A 10,850-nucleotide genomic window follows, 5' to 3' on the forward strand; every position below is an offset into this window, starting at 1 on the left:
TCCATGGCACAATAGCTCTCCTGATTTCTTCCATTTCTAGCTACTCTTCACAGTCTCTTTGCAGCTTTCTCCCCATTTGCCGATTATTAAAATATCGTTGCTCCTTACGTTTCAATCATCTATGCCCTTGTTTTTCCAAGTGTGGTCTAAGAAACAGTAGCATCGCCATCCTCTGGACCATGATGGAAATTCAGACTTGTGGGCCTTCTCCCAGGCCTTCTAAATCAGAATCAGTATTTGCACAAGATCCCCAGGGGATTTATGTGCACATTCCAGGCTAAGAAGTGCTGCTTTCCCTGGCCTCTTCTCATCCTACGCATTTCTCCCAAGCAATCTCATCTGCCCTTACAACTTTCATCAGTACCCTTATACTGATGATGCAAACGTGCATCTCCAGCCCAGCTCTCTCTTCTGAGCTCCTTGCATGTTTACGGGCTTTGTCTGTTTTTTGTTTGGGTTAAGCCATGAGGCATATGGAATCTTAATGCCCTGACTGGGTATCAAACCCGTGCCACCTGCAGTAGAAGCACGACATCTTGACCACTGGACCATCTGGGAAGTCCCCCTTGCACAAATCGCTGTCAGGATATCTGCCCAGTTTACATAACACAGATATCAAATTTGTACGATTCCACGGGCAAATTTGATCCCATGTGTTCAGATAAGGGGGAGATGGTGAGAGAGGAGTAATCAAGGACCTCACCTTGGAGCTGGCATTAAACATGACCCAAACCCAGGAAAATGGGGCGGGCAGGGATTCAGATAAAGGGCGAGTGAAAGGAAACCTAAAACATGTTTGTCTTTGTAACTGATGTGTAACACTTTCTCCCAAGGCAGTCCCCTCTTGCCAGGAAGTCTGAGGAAGAGGAAGCAGTTCAAGACTTCTTCAGCTGGGGTGAGAATTTGCCTAGATCTCTTGGTCTCTCTCCTCTTCCAATTTCTTTTTATTCATTGAACAGATGTCTAAAAGTTCCTATTATGTGTCAGTACTGTTCTAGGTGCTAGAGATAAAGTAGTGAGGAAAATGCAAAAATTGTTGCCCTCACATTCTTCATAGAAATATTTCTTTTCTCCCCTTAATGAGTCACCTAAAAAAGAGATGATCATACGAGTTGAGTCCTTCAGTGACCAAGCTCCAGGACTCAAGAAGAAATCCAAAACATCACCTGAAATCTTTAAGGGACAGGCTTTCCATTTGTGAAACCTACCAGTAATAGTGACTACGCAAAAATGGCCTGGATCCTTCATGTTCCCATTGGCCCTACAGAGAGGCTTGATGGAAGCTGAGCCCCTGGTAAGCCAAAATGACTGATGCATTTATTCTAGTGCTTATCTATGCTAGACTCTGAGATCACAAAGAAAAATAACAGCTCTGCCCTCCAGGAGGGATGGGAGGTGAACTGTGAATGGAACAGTGCAAATCCACCACATCTGAGAAAACTTTTCCAAGTAGATTAATAGATTTATCAGTGTAAATCAAAACACTGTAAGACAGCCTGCCGTATCCCTTGTTTAGCACAGATTTCACTTGTGACACAGTCCCCATTCTTTGGACAGGCTAATTAAAACCAGCACTCTAGTCCAATGACAATAGTGCACCAAAAAATTAACTAATGAAACACACCCACAGAAGTAGTCTAGTCGAGTTCAGCTATGAGCAGAAAAACACTGATAACAAAACACTAAAGCACAGAAAATCTACAGTGGGATTGTAGATTAACTGCAAAAATGGAAAGTTCCCCTGATACCTTCATAGACTGATCATTTCCTCAAATCCCAAAGATCGTGGCCTTAATTATGTTTGATAATTGCAAAAGTCTGCCACACTTACATCTTCACATTTTTCTCTTTATATTGTATTTCAGGGCTTGTCAACTACAAATTGGCACTTGCCATGGGCACTTGCCATCTCCCTCTGATTTACAAGGATTTACAAGGATTAAATCATGAGCCGCTGTAGTCATGCAGTCAAAGCCACTGACCTTCAACACCCTGTGAAAGGAGCTCAAGGTGGAGAACAGAAATGAGGCACTCGGTGCTCTGGGCAAAATGCGCAGAACAGGCCTTCACAGTTAGGTATTTTCAGGAGAAGATTTTAGGAGCCCAATTCTTACATCTCCTCTCATCTAGAAAAGCACTAAAATCCTTCATGGTGACAGTCTGCCCCTCATGACTAGCAGAAACCTTCCACAAAAAAAATATGTGTTTCATTGCATGTACCCTCCTTCACCAAAATCACATGTATACTGACCTCCCCCCCTGCCTCTGTGGAGCAGTTTCTCAGAGCTATCTGAGGTGCTCTCTCCCGGGCTATAGTCTTCTTTTTGCCCCCAATGAAACTCAACTCACAATTCTTACATTGTGCATTTTTTTTAAGTTGACATGCTGATAAAATAGGGAAGAGAAAAGTAGAGCTTTGATATCAGGCCTCTTACCTGTTTTATCTCAATCCTAATATCGCATATTTCTAGAAATACACAATAGTGCATAATAGGCTTCTCTATCTTGGATTGGTATTGCTGTATGTTAGCTATCATTGCAAAATTATTGTGTCTCCTACATGGAGACTAAAATTACAGACAATGGTTACTGACAAATTTCTCTCCAGTTCACTGATTCCTCAAAGAGAATGGATTTTCTACCCAGCTACAATTAATTATCATTGTTAGAGAAATCAGAATGCATGGGACAGCTTGAACAGAAAACACTGCGCGCTTCCCTTTCCACTGTATCATATCAGGAATCACATTCTCCAAAACCAATTTGTATCCTAGAATCTTTCTAAAGAAATAGCTACCCACTATATAAGCTACCTGTGGAAAAGTCAGGCACAAAAAAAATACTCCTGAACTGTGGGGATGCAGTTTTGGGCAATGAGAGAAGGCATCAGCAAACAGCAAATGTTTTATCATCTCCTGTTGGTCCCAAGAACGTGGAGGATCTGGGAAAGTGATCCTATGGTACCAGGCAGCCCAAGATGGGACGATCCAGGGTGTTTAAGTTAGTACTTCTGCCTAACACGGCACCCAAAACTTGATGCCTGAAAACAGCAGCCATAACAACAAAGTCCTACTGTTGAGCACAGAGAACTATATTCAGTCTCCTATGATAAACCATCATGGAAAAGAATACCAAAAAAAAAAAGAATATATATAGTTATATATATATAAAGAATATATATATATATCTGAATCACTTTGCTGTGCAGCAGAAGCTCACACCTTGTAAACAATTACACTTCAATTAAAAACCAGCATATCCGTGTATTATTCCCACCTGTGTCTGGGTCAGCCGTGCAGTCCGTGGATCCGAGCACACTCGTGTCTGCCGCCAGCTGGCAGGTGGGCCATGCTCTGGCTGACCAGTGATGGCTTCAGCAGAGACTCTGCTCCACGAGGTCTTCTCACCTTTCAGCCCACTAGCCTGGGCTCGTTCTCGTGCTGGTGGCAAGGTGAGAAGAGGAGCATGCAAAGCCCGTGATGACTGGGATTGGCCAAAGCAAGCCACCGGCCAACCCAGATCCCCGGGACAGGGCAATGGACCCTACCTCCAGACGAGAAGGTCCTCAGAGTCACTGCAGAGGGCTACAATACAGGGGTAGAAAATTATGGAAGTGTCTTGGCCGTAAGTCTAACATCCCTGCGAAACCCCTGGCTAGCCTCCTTAGATATCACATTTCTACCTGGCACATCCCTGGGCGGCTGTCCTTACTGTGACCCTGTCTTGCAGTTGCTCAGTTGCCGTTCCCCTCTAAAGGCAAGTCAGAGGAGTCAGGGCAAGAGGGGAAGAGGAAGACACTGCCTGTGTCTGCAGGGCTTTACCATCTGTCCACTCGCACCAGTAACACATCCAAACCCGTGCTCTGGCCCCCTGACAGGTGGAGCAAGCTTCCCTGCCCCTCAGCTTTGGGACAGCACTGTGCCTTGCTTTGGCTGATGAGACGTGCCAACAGCAAAGGCTGAACATGTGCTTGTGCATTACGTTTATACTACTGTGCTTGAGTCTTTGCCGTGAGAAAAACATACTCTGGGTAGAGGTTGCCCCTTCAGCATGGAGCAGACCAGCCCAGATCACCCAGAGTGTATGAGCCAAAAATAAATGTTTGTAGTTGCGTGAAACCGAAATTGACTGAGTTATTGACAAACTCAACTGAGTAGATGAAGTTGGTTTACAATGTTGTGCCAATCTCTGCTGTATAGCGATGTGGCTCAGTTATACACATACATACATTCTTTTTTTAATATTCTTTTCCATTTTGGTTTATCCCAGGAGACTGGATATGGGTCCCTGTGCTGTATGGTAGGACCTTGTTGTCCACCCATTCTCAATGGAAGAGTTTGCATTCACCACCTTCGTGAAAAGACTCACCATTATTAAATCTGCTGATTTTTATTTTTAAAAATAATAGAAGAAATGAAGAAGACAAGGAGGAAAACAGAAATTCTGAAGGCAAGAAACCAGCAAAGAGGTGATGAAATCACCATCTTTAATCTGGGTTTATTCAACACATGAATTTTCTGGAAAGAAGTCATACAGAGTTGTTTTTGCTTACTGAACATTCCAAGCATTAAACCAAGAGCATCTTTTCTATCTCTGTGTGTGTGTGTGTGTGTGCGTGCATGCATGCATGTACTTCTTGTTTTAATGGTAAGTGCTGCTTGTGACTAATCATTAAGAGAGAACTTTGCATCATTTTCATAAGCATAATGGGATACACTGGTGTTTGTTAAAGATCTGTCCCATATTCCCCCATCTGTGAAATAGAGACTAAGATGCTAAGATGCCTCAAGGGTTTTATTTTCTGGGGATTTTTTTCCCCTGAAGAATAATGGAAAAGATATTTGAAAAAATTTAAGGAAATACAAAGTGTTATAAACACTAAATAATAATTACTTGTAAGAACTGAAATGAGAATTGCTTTGCCAAGAATCTTGAGTAAGATTATAGCTCCATTATTTCTGAGGAACAGCTAATGAGAATCCTCATTAAAATTTCTAATTTTCTACTGACCAACTCTTTACCAGGTCAAAATTATTAGCAAATCCCTATCAAGCATCGTGAAACAGAAAGATATTCAAGGCAAGCAGTTTCATTTCTTTTTGGAATATGGTTGACCAGGGTTGTCAGAAGTCACACAGCCATTGCAGAAAGACACAGTACTTCCAGCTAGAGAGGAAAAGACTCATTCCCAGCAGACAAGGCTTCACAAAGATACTAGGCTGGGGCTTCTAGTTAGTTGGAATGCTAACTGATGTGATATTTGTATACTACCCTTCCAGAAGACTCACTGCTGATTCACTCATGTAAACCACTAATCATAATAACAATAATAACAGCTACTATTTATTCAACAGCAAGTATATTCCAGGAACTTCAAACTATCATATCCTTGACACTTATCATGTACACTTCTTTACGTATAAAAGATGCTAATAAATGTTCCAAAAGTGAATGAATATTTATAAGTACTGTTGGCACCTTAACTCCTTCTTATAGACAGGAAACAAACAATTTGGGTGGTAAATGACAGAGTCACTTTTTTGAATCCAGAGCCTGTTCTCTTTCCATGACATCTCACTTCCTCTCCCATGTGGACAGGAAGAGCAGAATGGAAATGAACAGAACCCTTGCTCTTTAGACATTTCCCATCTCAACCAGGTGGAGATGTTACCTGCCACATCCTGAGTCAGGCTGAGTCCAGCCATCCTACAGGTGAGGTGGAAGGCCACGGCCCAGCTCAAGCGACTTTCTCCACCCCCAGCTCCGGTGCCTCTGAGGCTGTGCCCTTCGGAAATCAGTTTGAGGAAAGGTATCCTGGTGCTCCCAAGCAAAGAGTCCAGCCAGTAGGGCTGCCAACACCACCCCTGCCCTAACTCTCCTCCTTTGCCCCCACCCCACCAAAGGACTGACCTGCCCCTGGTAATCAAACACGGCCCTGTTACCCCACAGCAGGAAAACACTTGGGCAAGTCTGGGCCTCCAGGATCCCTTCCTTTCCCTGTCCAATCCTCCTCTTATCTACCGGGCAGAACACCCCCCCACCATCATCCCCACCCCGTCCCACTCAGCACACCACATGCCGCTCTAGTGCTAAGTATCATGAGCATAAAGTGTGAAGCCAGAAATCTTGGCTCTGCCATTTACTAACTGACTTTCAGAATGTCACAACGTCACCTAGGGCTTGGTTTTCTCATCTATAAAGGGGGAGCTAATGTAAACATTTTAAAAAGTACTTAAAGGCAGGCCTTTCAAATCTCACCAAAGGTGGCATTAATCCAGGTACTTCAGGTGGGCTGTCAAAACAAGCTTGGGTGAAGAAGAATGATTTTTTAAATTGATTTACAACATTGTGTGAATTTATTCTGTACAGCAAATGTTAGTTGTTCAGCTGTCTCTGACTCTTTGTAACCCCATGGACTGTAGCCCACCAGGCTTCTCTGTCCATGGGATTTCCCAGGCAAGAATACTAGAGCAGGTTGCCTTTCCATTCTCCAGGGGATCTTCCTGACCCAGGGATCAAACCCAGGTCTCCTGCATTGCAGGCAGATTCTTTACCATGTCAGCCACCATCAATGGGATAAAGGATAAAGAAGATATGGTACATATACACAATGGAACACTACTCAACCATAAAAAAGAAATAATGCCATTTGCAGCAATATGGATGGACCTGGAGATTATCATACTAAGGGAAGCAAGTCAGAAAGAGAAAGACAAATATCATATGATATGGCTTACATGTGGAATCTAAAAATATGGTACAAATGAACTTATTTACAAAACAGAAATAGAGTCACAGATATATAGAAAACAAATTTATGATACCAAGGGGGAAGAGGAAAAGGCATAAGTTGGAATTTGGGATTGACACATACACATTACTATATGTAAAACAGCATGACAACAAGGACCTACTGTGTAGCACAGGGAACTCTACGCAATAATCAGTAATACCCCACATAGGAGAAGAATCTATAACAGAGTGGACACGTGTATATGGATAAGCTCGTCACTTTGTTGTACACCTGAAACTAACACAACAATGCAAATCAATTATATTCCAATAAAAATTAATTTAAAATGATAATAAAGATCTGCCAAGCACCAAAACAAGGCTGGTGTAGAGTGAGCTGAAGTGGTGTAGATTATTTAGGAGCTTTTCAACCATTGCAAGGACTTCAGTACTTATTCTGAAAGGGTTTGAGCTAAGGAGTTGTGTAAATGGCTTAGGGTTTATAAGGGTGATCCTGGCTGTTGGGTTTGAGAACAGGCGGCAGGGACTCAAGGAGAGAATCAGGGAGACTTACGACAGGGCCACGACAGCGGCGTGGACAGGAGAGGGCAGTGATGTGGACCAGAGCAGCGGAACCTGGGAGAGGGCAGAAAGTGGACAGATCCAGATATATTTTAAGGTTATCAGAATGGGCAGAAGTCTGCAAGGTGCAGCCAAAAATAAAGAAAGAAAGAAGCAAAGCAAAAAGGAACATGATTCAAAAAGGTGTCTTATCTTTATAGTCTGGGACTGAAAAACCTTAATAGGGGAAGAAGAGGGGGAGAAAGGACACTTATGGGAAAACAAATGACTTTTAGGAGAGATAAATGGCCCCTCAGGAGAACAGACGACAGGTGCGGTTTCGTGACAGTGTCTGTTTAGATGTGGCTCCAGCTTCTCGTCTGAGCAATGAGTCCATCTTCCCTCTTCCCTGGGTGTGCATTCCTGGAAATGTTACCACCGTTGAGCTCTTCTGAGAGTCTCTGCTCTTAGGCAGATAAAAAAGGGTTCGGGGGAAAAAAAGTTTATTCTCAAATGACTTCATTTCAAAATAATATTTATGCCTCAGTGGCATATTCTGAACTCTGCCACTGTGTTCTGCTACCTTTATTTTAGAGATACATACTGGAATGTTTCAAAGTAAAATGTATGAATGTAATCTGTTTCAAAATAATCAAGAAGAAATAAGAAAAGTGAATGGGCCTTGGGTAAGACAAGATTGCTCGTAAATGGGTTAACTGCTGATGAATACATGGGGGTTATTATATTTCTCTCCAAATACTTTTAAAAATTAAAAATTTTTCCATCATAAAAAGTACAGAAGGACTACCCTGATGGTCCAGTGGTTAAGGCTCCACACTTCCATTGCAGTGGGGCTCAGATTTGATCCCTGGGATAAGATCCCACAAGCTGCATGGTGCAGCAAAAAAGAAAAAAAAAAGAAAAAAAAGTAAAGAAGCAAAACAAAAAGGAAACAAAATAAAACACAATAGTAATATGGTTTTTAATTAATTGCTATTATTGAACACATACTCCAGGAAACACGCTAACCACTTTACATTTATTACCTCTTTAATCTTCCCAACAACCCTGAGAAGTAGGTTCTATCATTATTCCCATTTTATAGATGAGAAGCACAAAGTACATTGCCAAGAACACAGAGCCCATTAGAGGTCAGAACTGGTGTCTGAAACCCTCCTAGGCTGGCTCCAAAGCCGATTCTCCCAAAATTCTAGACAAGTTACTTATTAGATTCATGTGGCTTACCAATCTGGGAACTCTATTCTCAGCTCCCAAGCCTCTTTCCTAGTTAATATGCTGCTCTGGTGATATCTTTCTGGGGGGTCACCTCCTGGGTCTTTGTATTTGACATTATTATTCAATTCCTTTTTCTCACCCACAATATAAAAATTAAGCTTAGTTAAATCCTTCTGTATCTGAATGCATTTTTTATCAACCTTCTCCCTTCTGCTTTAGTCCAAAATATAACAATAACAAGAAATCTTTTAGAGGAGAAGAAAAAGACCCAACGGCTTGTATAAAACATGAGCATTTGAGTCCTGTTAATCTCCAGCATACAATTTTAACTAGGCAGGGATAGATTCAGGTCAGGAGGCAGTATTTTTAACCATCACTGTGTACAAAGGATTTTACATCGGCAGTATTAGCATAATCTTTAAACAGACATCAGAAAACAAAACCACAAGCTACAAGGAACCTTGAGAGGTCATCTCATCCCCCGCTGCTCTAGGAAGGGGTGGGCCTGAGCCAGCCAAGAGCTGCAGCTTTCTCATCTTTCATCTCTTCAGAAGGAATGTCTTAAGGTTCTTTGTTAAAGCTTTACGCTTTACACTGCTTATTTTAGGGGAATTAATGTCTGGATATGGCGCTTTTTACCTTGACAAAGCTTTTCTCCTAGTTAATAACAGGTCACATGGATGACACTATAATAATAGTAACTGTAATAATAATAGTATTAATAAACCTATATAGATATAGAAATATGAAATAATAAAATCCAAACCAATTGAATTTTCTGGACTTAGCAACAAAGCTCCTAGAGAATTCATTAATATGGAAAAGTCCACATTCATCTTTTAACAAAATAGCCACTCTCTGTATAGAATAGAGGCTTAATATATTGATAACCTTATTTGAGGCTCAAAACCATTGTTGCATGGGTAATATTGTTGATTCTGAAACCAAGCAGCACCCTCTGGGGCCCTCCTAGGTACAAAAACTCCTCTGTGTCCCCATTTGTTGTTTATAGAAAAAGGCTTTAGTCTCTTAGACCTTCCCTAAGCTCCAAAGAAAAGGCAGGTGCAGTTACTAATTAGGGAAACATGAGATCCCAGAAACAAAAGAAAGCAGTTAAAGAAGAAAAAGAATGACAGTGATGAAACCGTCCTACGTTCCTCCTCAAGAAAAATACATAACAATCCGATGCATATTGATGCTTTTGAACTGTGGTGCTGGAGAAGACTCTTGAGAGTCCCTTGGACTGCAAGGAGATCCAACCAGTCCATCCTAAAGGAGATCAGTCCTGGGTGTTCATTGGAAGGACTGATGCTGAAGCTGAAACTCCAATCCTTTGGCCACCTGATGTGAAGAGCTGACTCATTGGAAAAGACCCTGATGCTGGGAGGGATTGGGGGCAGAGGATGAGATGGCTGGATGGCATCACCGACTCGATGGACATGAGTTTGAGTAAGCTCCGGTAGTTGGTGATGGACAGGGAGGCCTGGTGTGCTGCAGTCCATGGGGTTGCCAAGACTCAGCGACTGGTCTATGCCTATCTCTGAGCAGTTCTGCAGGAACTGAGACCTCCCCCAACCCAGGTGGAGGATAGTCACTATAGGCTGAGCACAGGAACAAGAGCCCAGATTGGCGGGAACCAGAACGTTGATGATTAAGATCCCTGAAACATCACCCTGTCACCTCCCACAAACCAATCAGAAGAAAGTCATGCACCCTGCAGCCCTCCCCTCAAAGGCTGCCTTTAAAACCTCCCCCTGAAGACCATCAGGGAGTCTGGGCCCTTTGAGCATGAGCTGCCCATATTCCTTGCTAGGTGCCCTGCAATAAACACTGTCTCTTTTCCTTTCACCACAACCCAGTGTCAGTAAGTCGGCTTTGCTGCGAGGCAAAAAGTGGACCCAAGTTTGTTCCAGTAACAACTCCATTTATGGATGAGGAAAAGGAGGGGTTTTTTCCTCCTTTTTCTTAAATAATGATTTAAAGCAATCGGAGGGTGGTTGATGAGCAATCAGAGGCTCATCAATCATGAGCTGATTGATCACAAAAACTGCAACTCCCCTCCCACACCTGACCTTTAAAAATGCTATCCTGAAACCCATCAGGAAGTTTGGGCTTCCAGAGAACTAGCTGCCCCTGGATGCCTTGTCTGATGCCCTGCAATAGAGACTGTGCTTTCCTTCACCAGAGCATGGTGTCAGCAGATTGGCTTTAACTGGGCACTCAGGCAGGTGGACCCAGGTTCAGTAACATCATGGAGATGAAATCAGAAGGTGTTAAGAAAAGTACTTGAAATACTGCCCCGCATACTACATAAGCATTGT

The sequence above is a fragment of the Cervus canadensis genome, chromosome 31 (genome assembly GCF_019320065.1).
Source record: "Cervus canadensis isolate Bull #8, Minnesota chromosome 31, ASM1932006v1, whole genome shotgun sequence".
NCBI classification, from domain to species: Eukaryota; Metazoa; Chordata; class Mammalia; order Artiodactyla; family Cervidae; genus Cervus; species Cervus canadensis.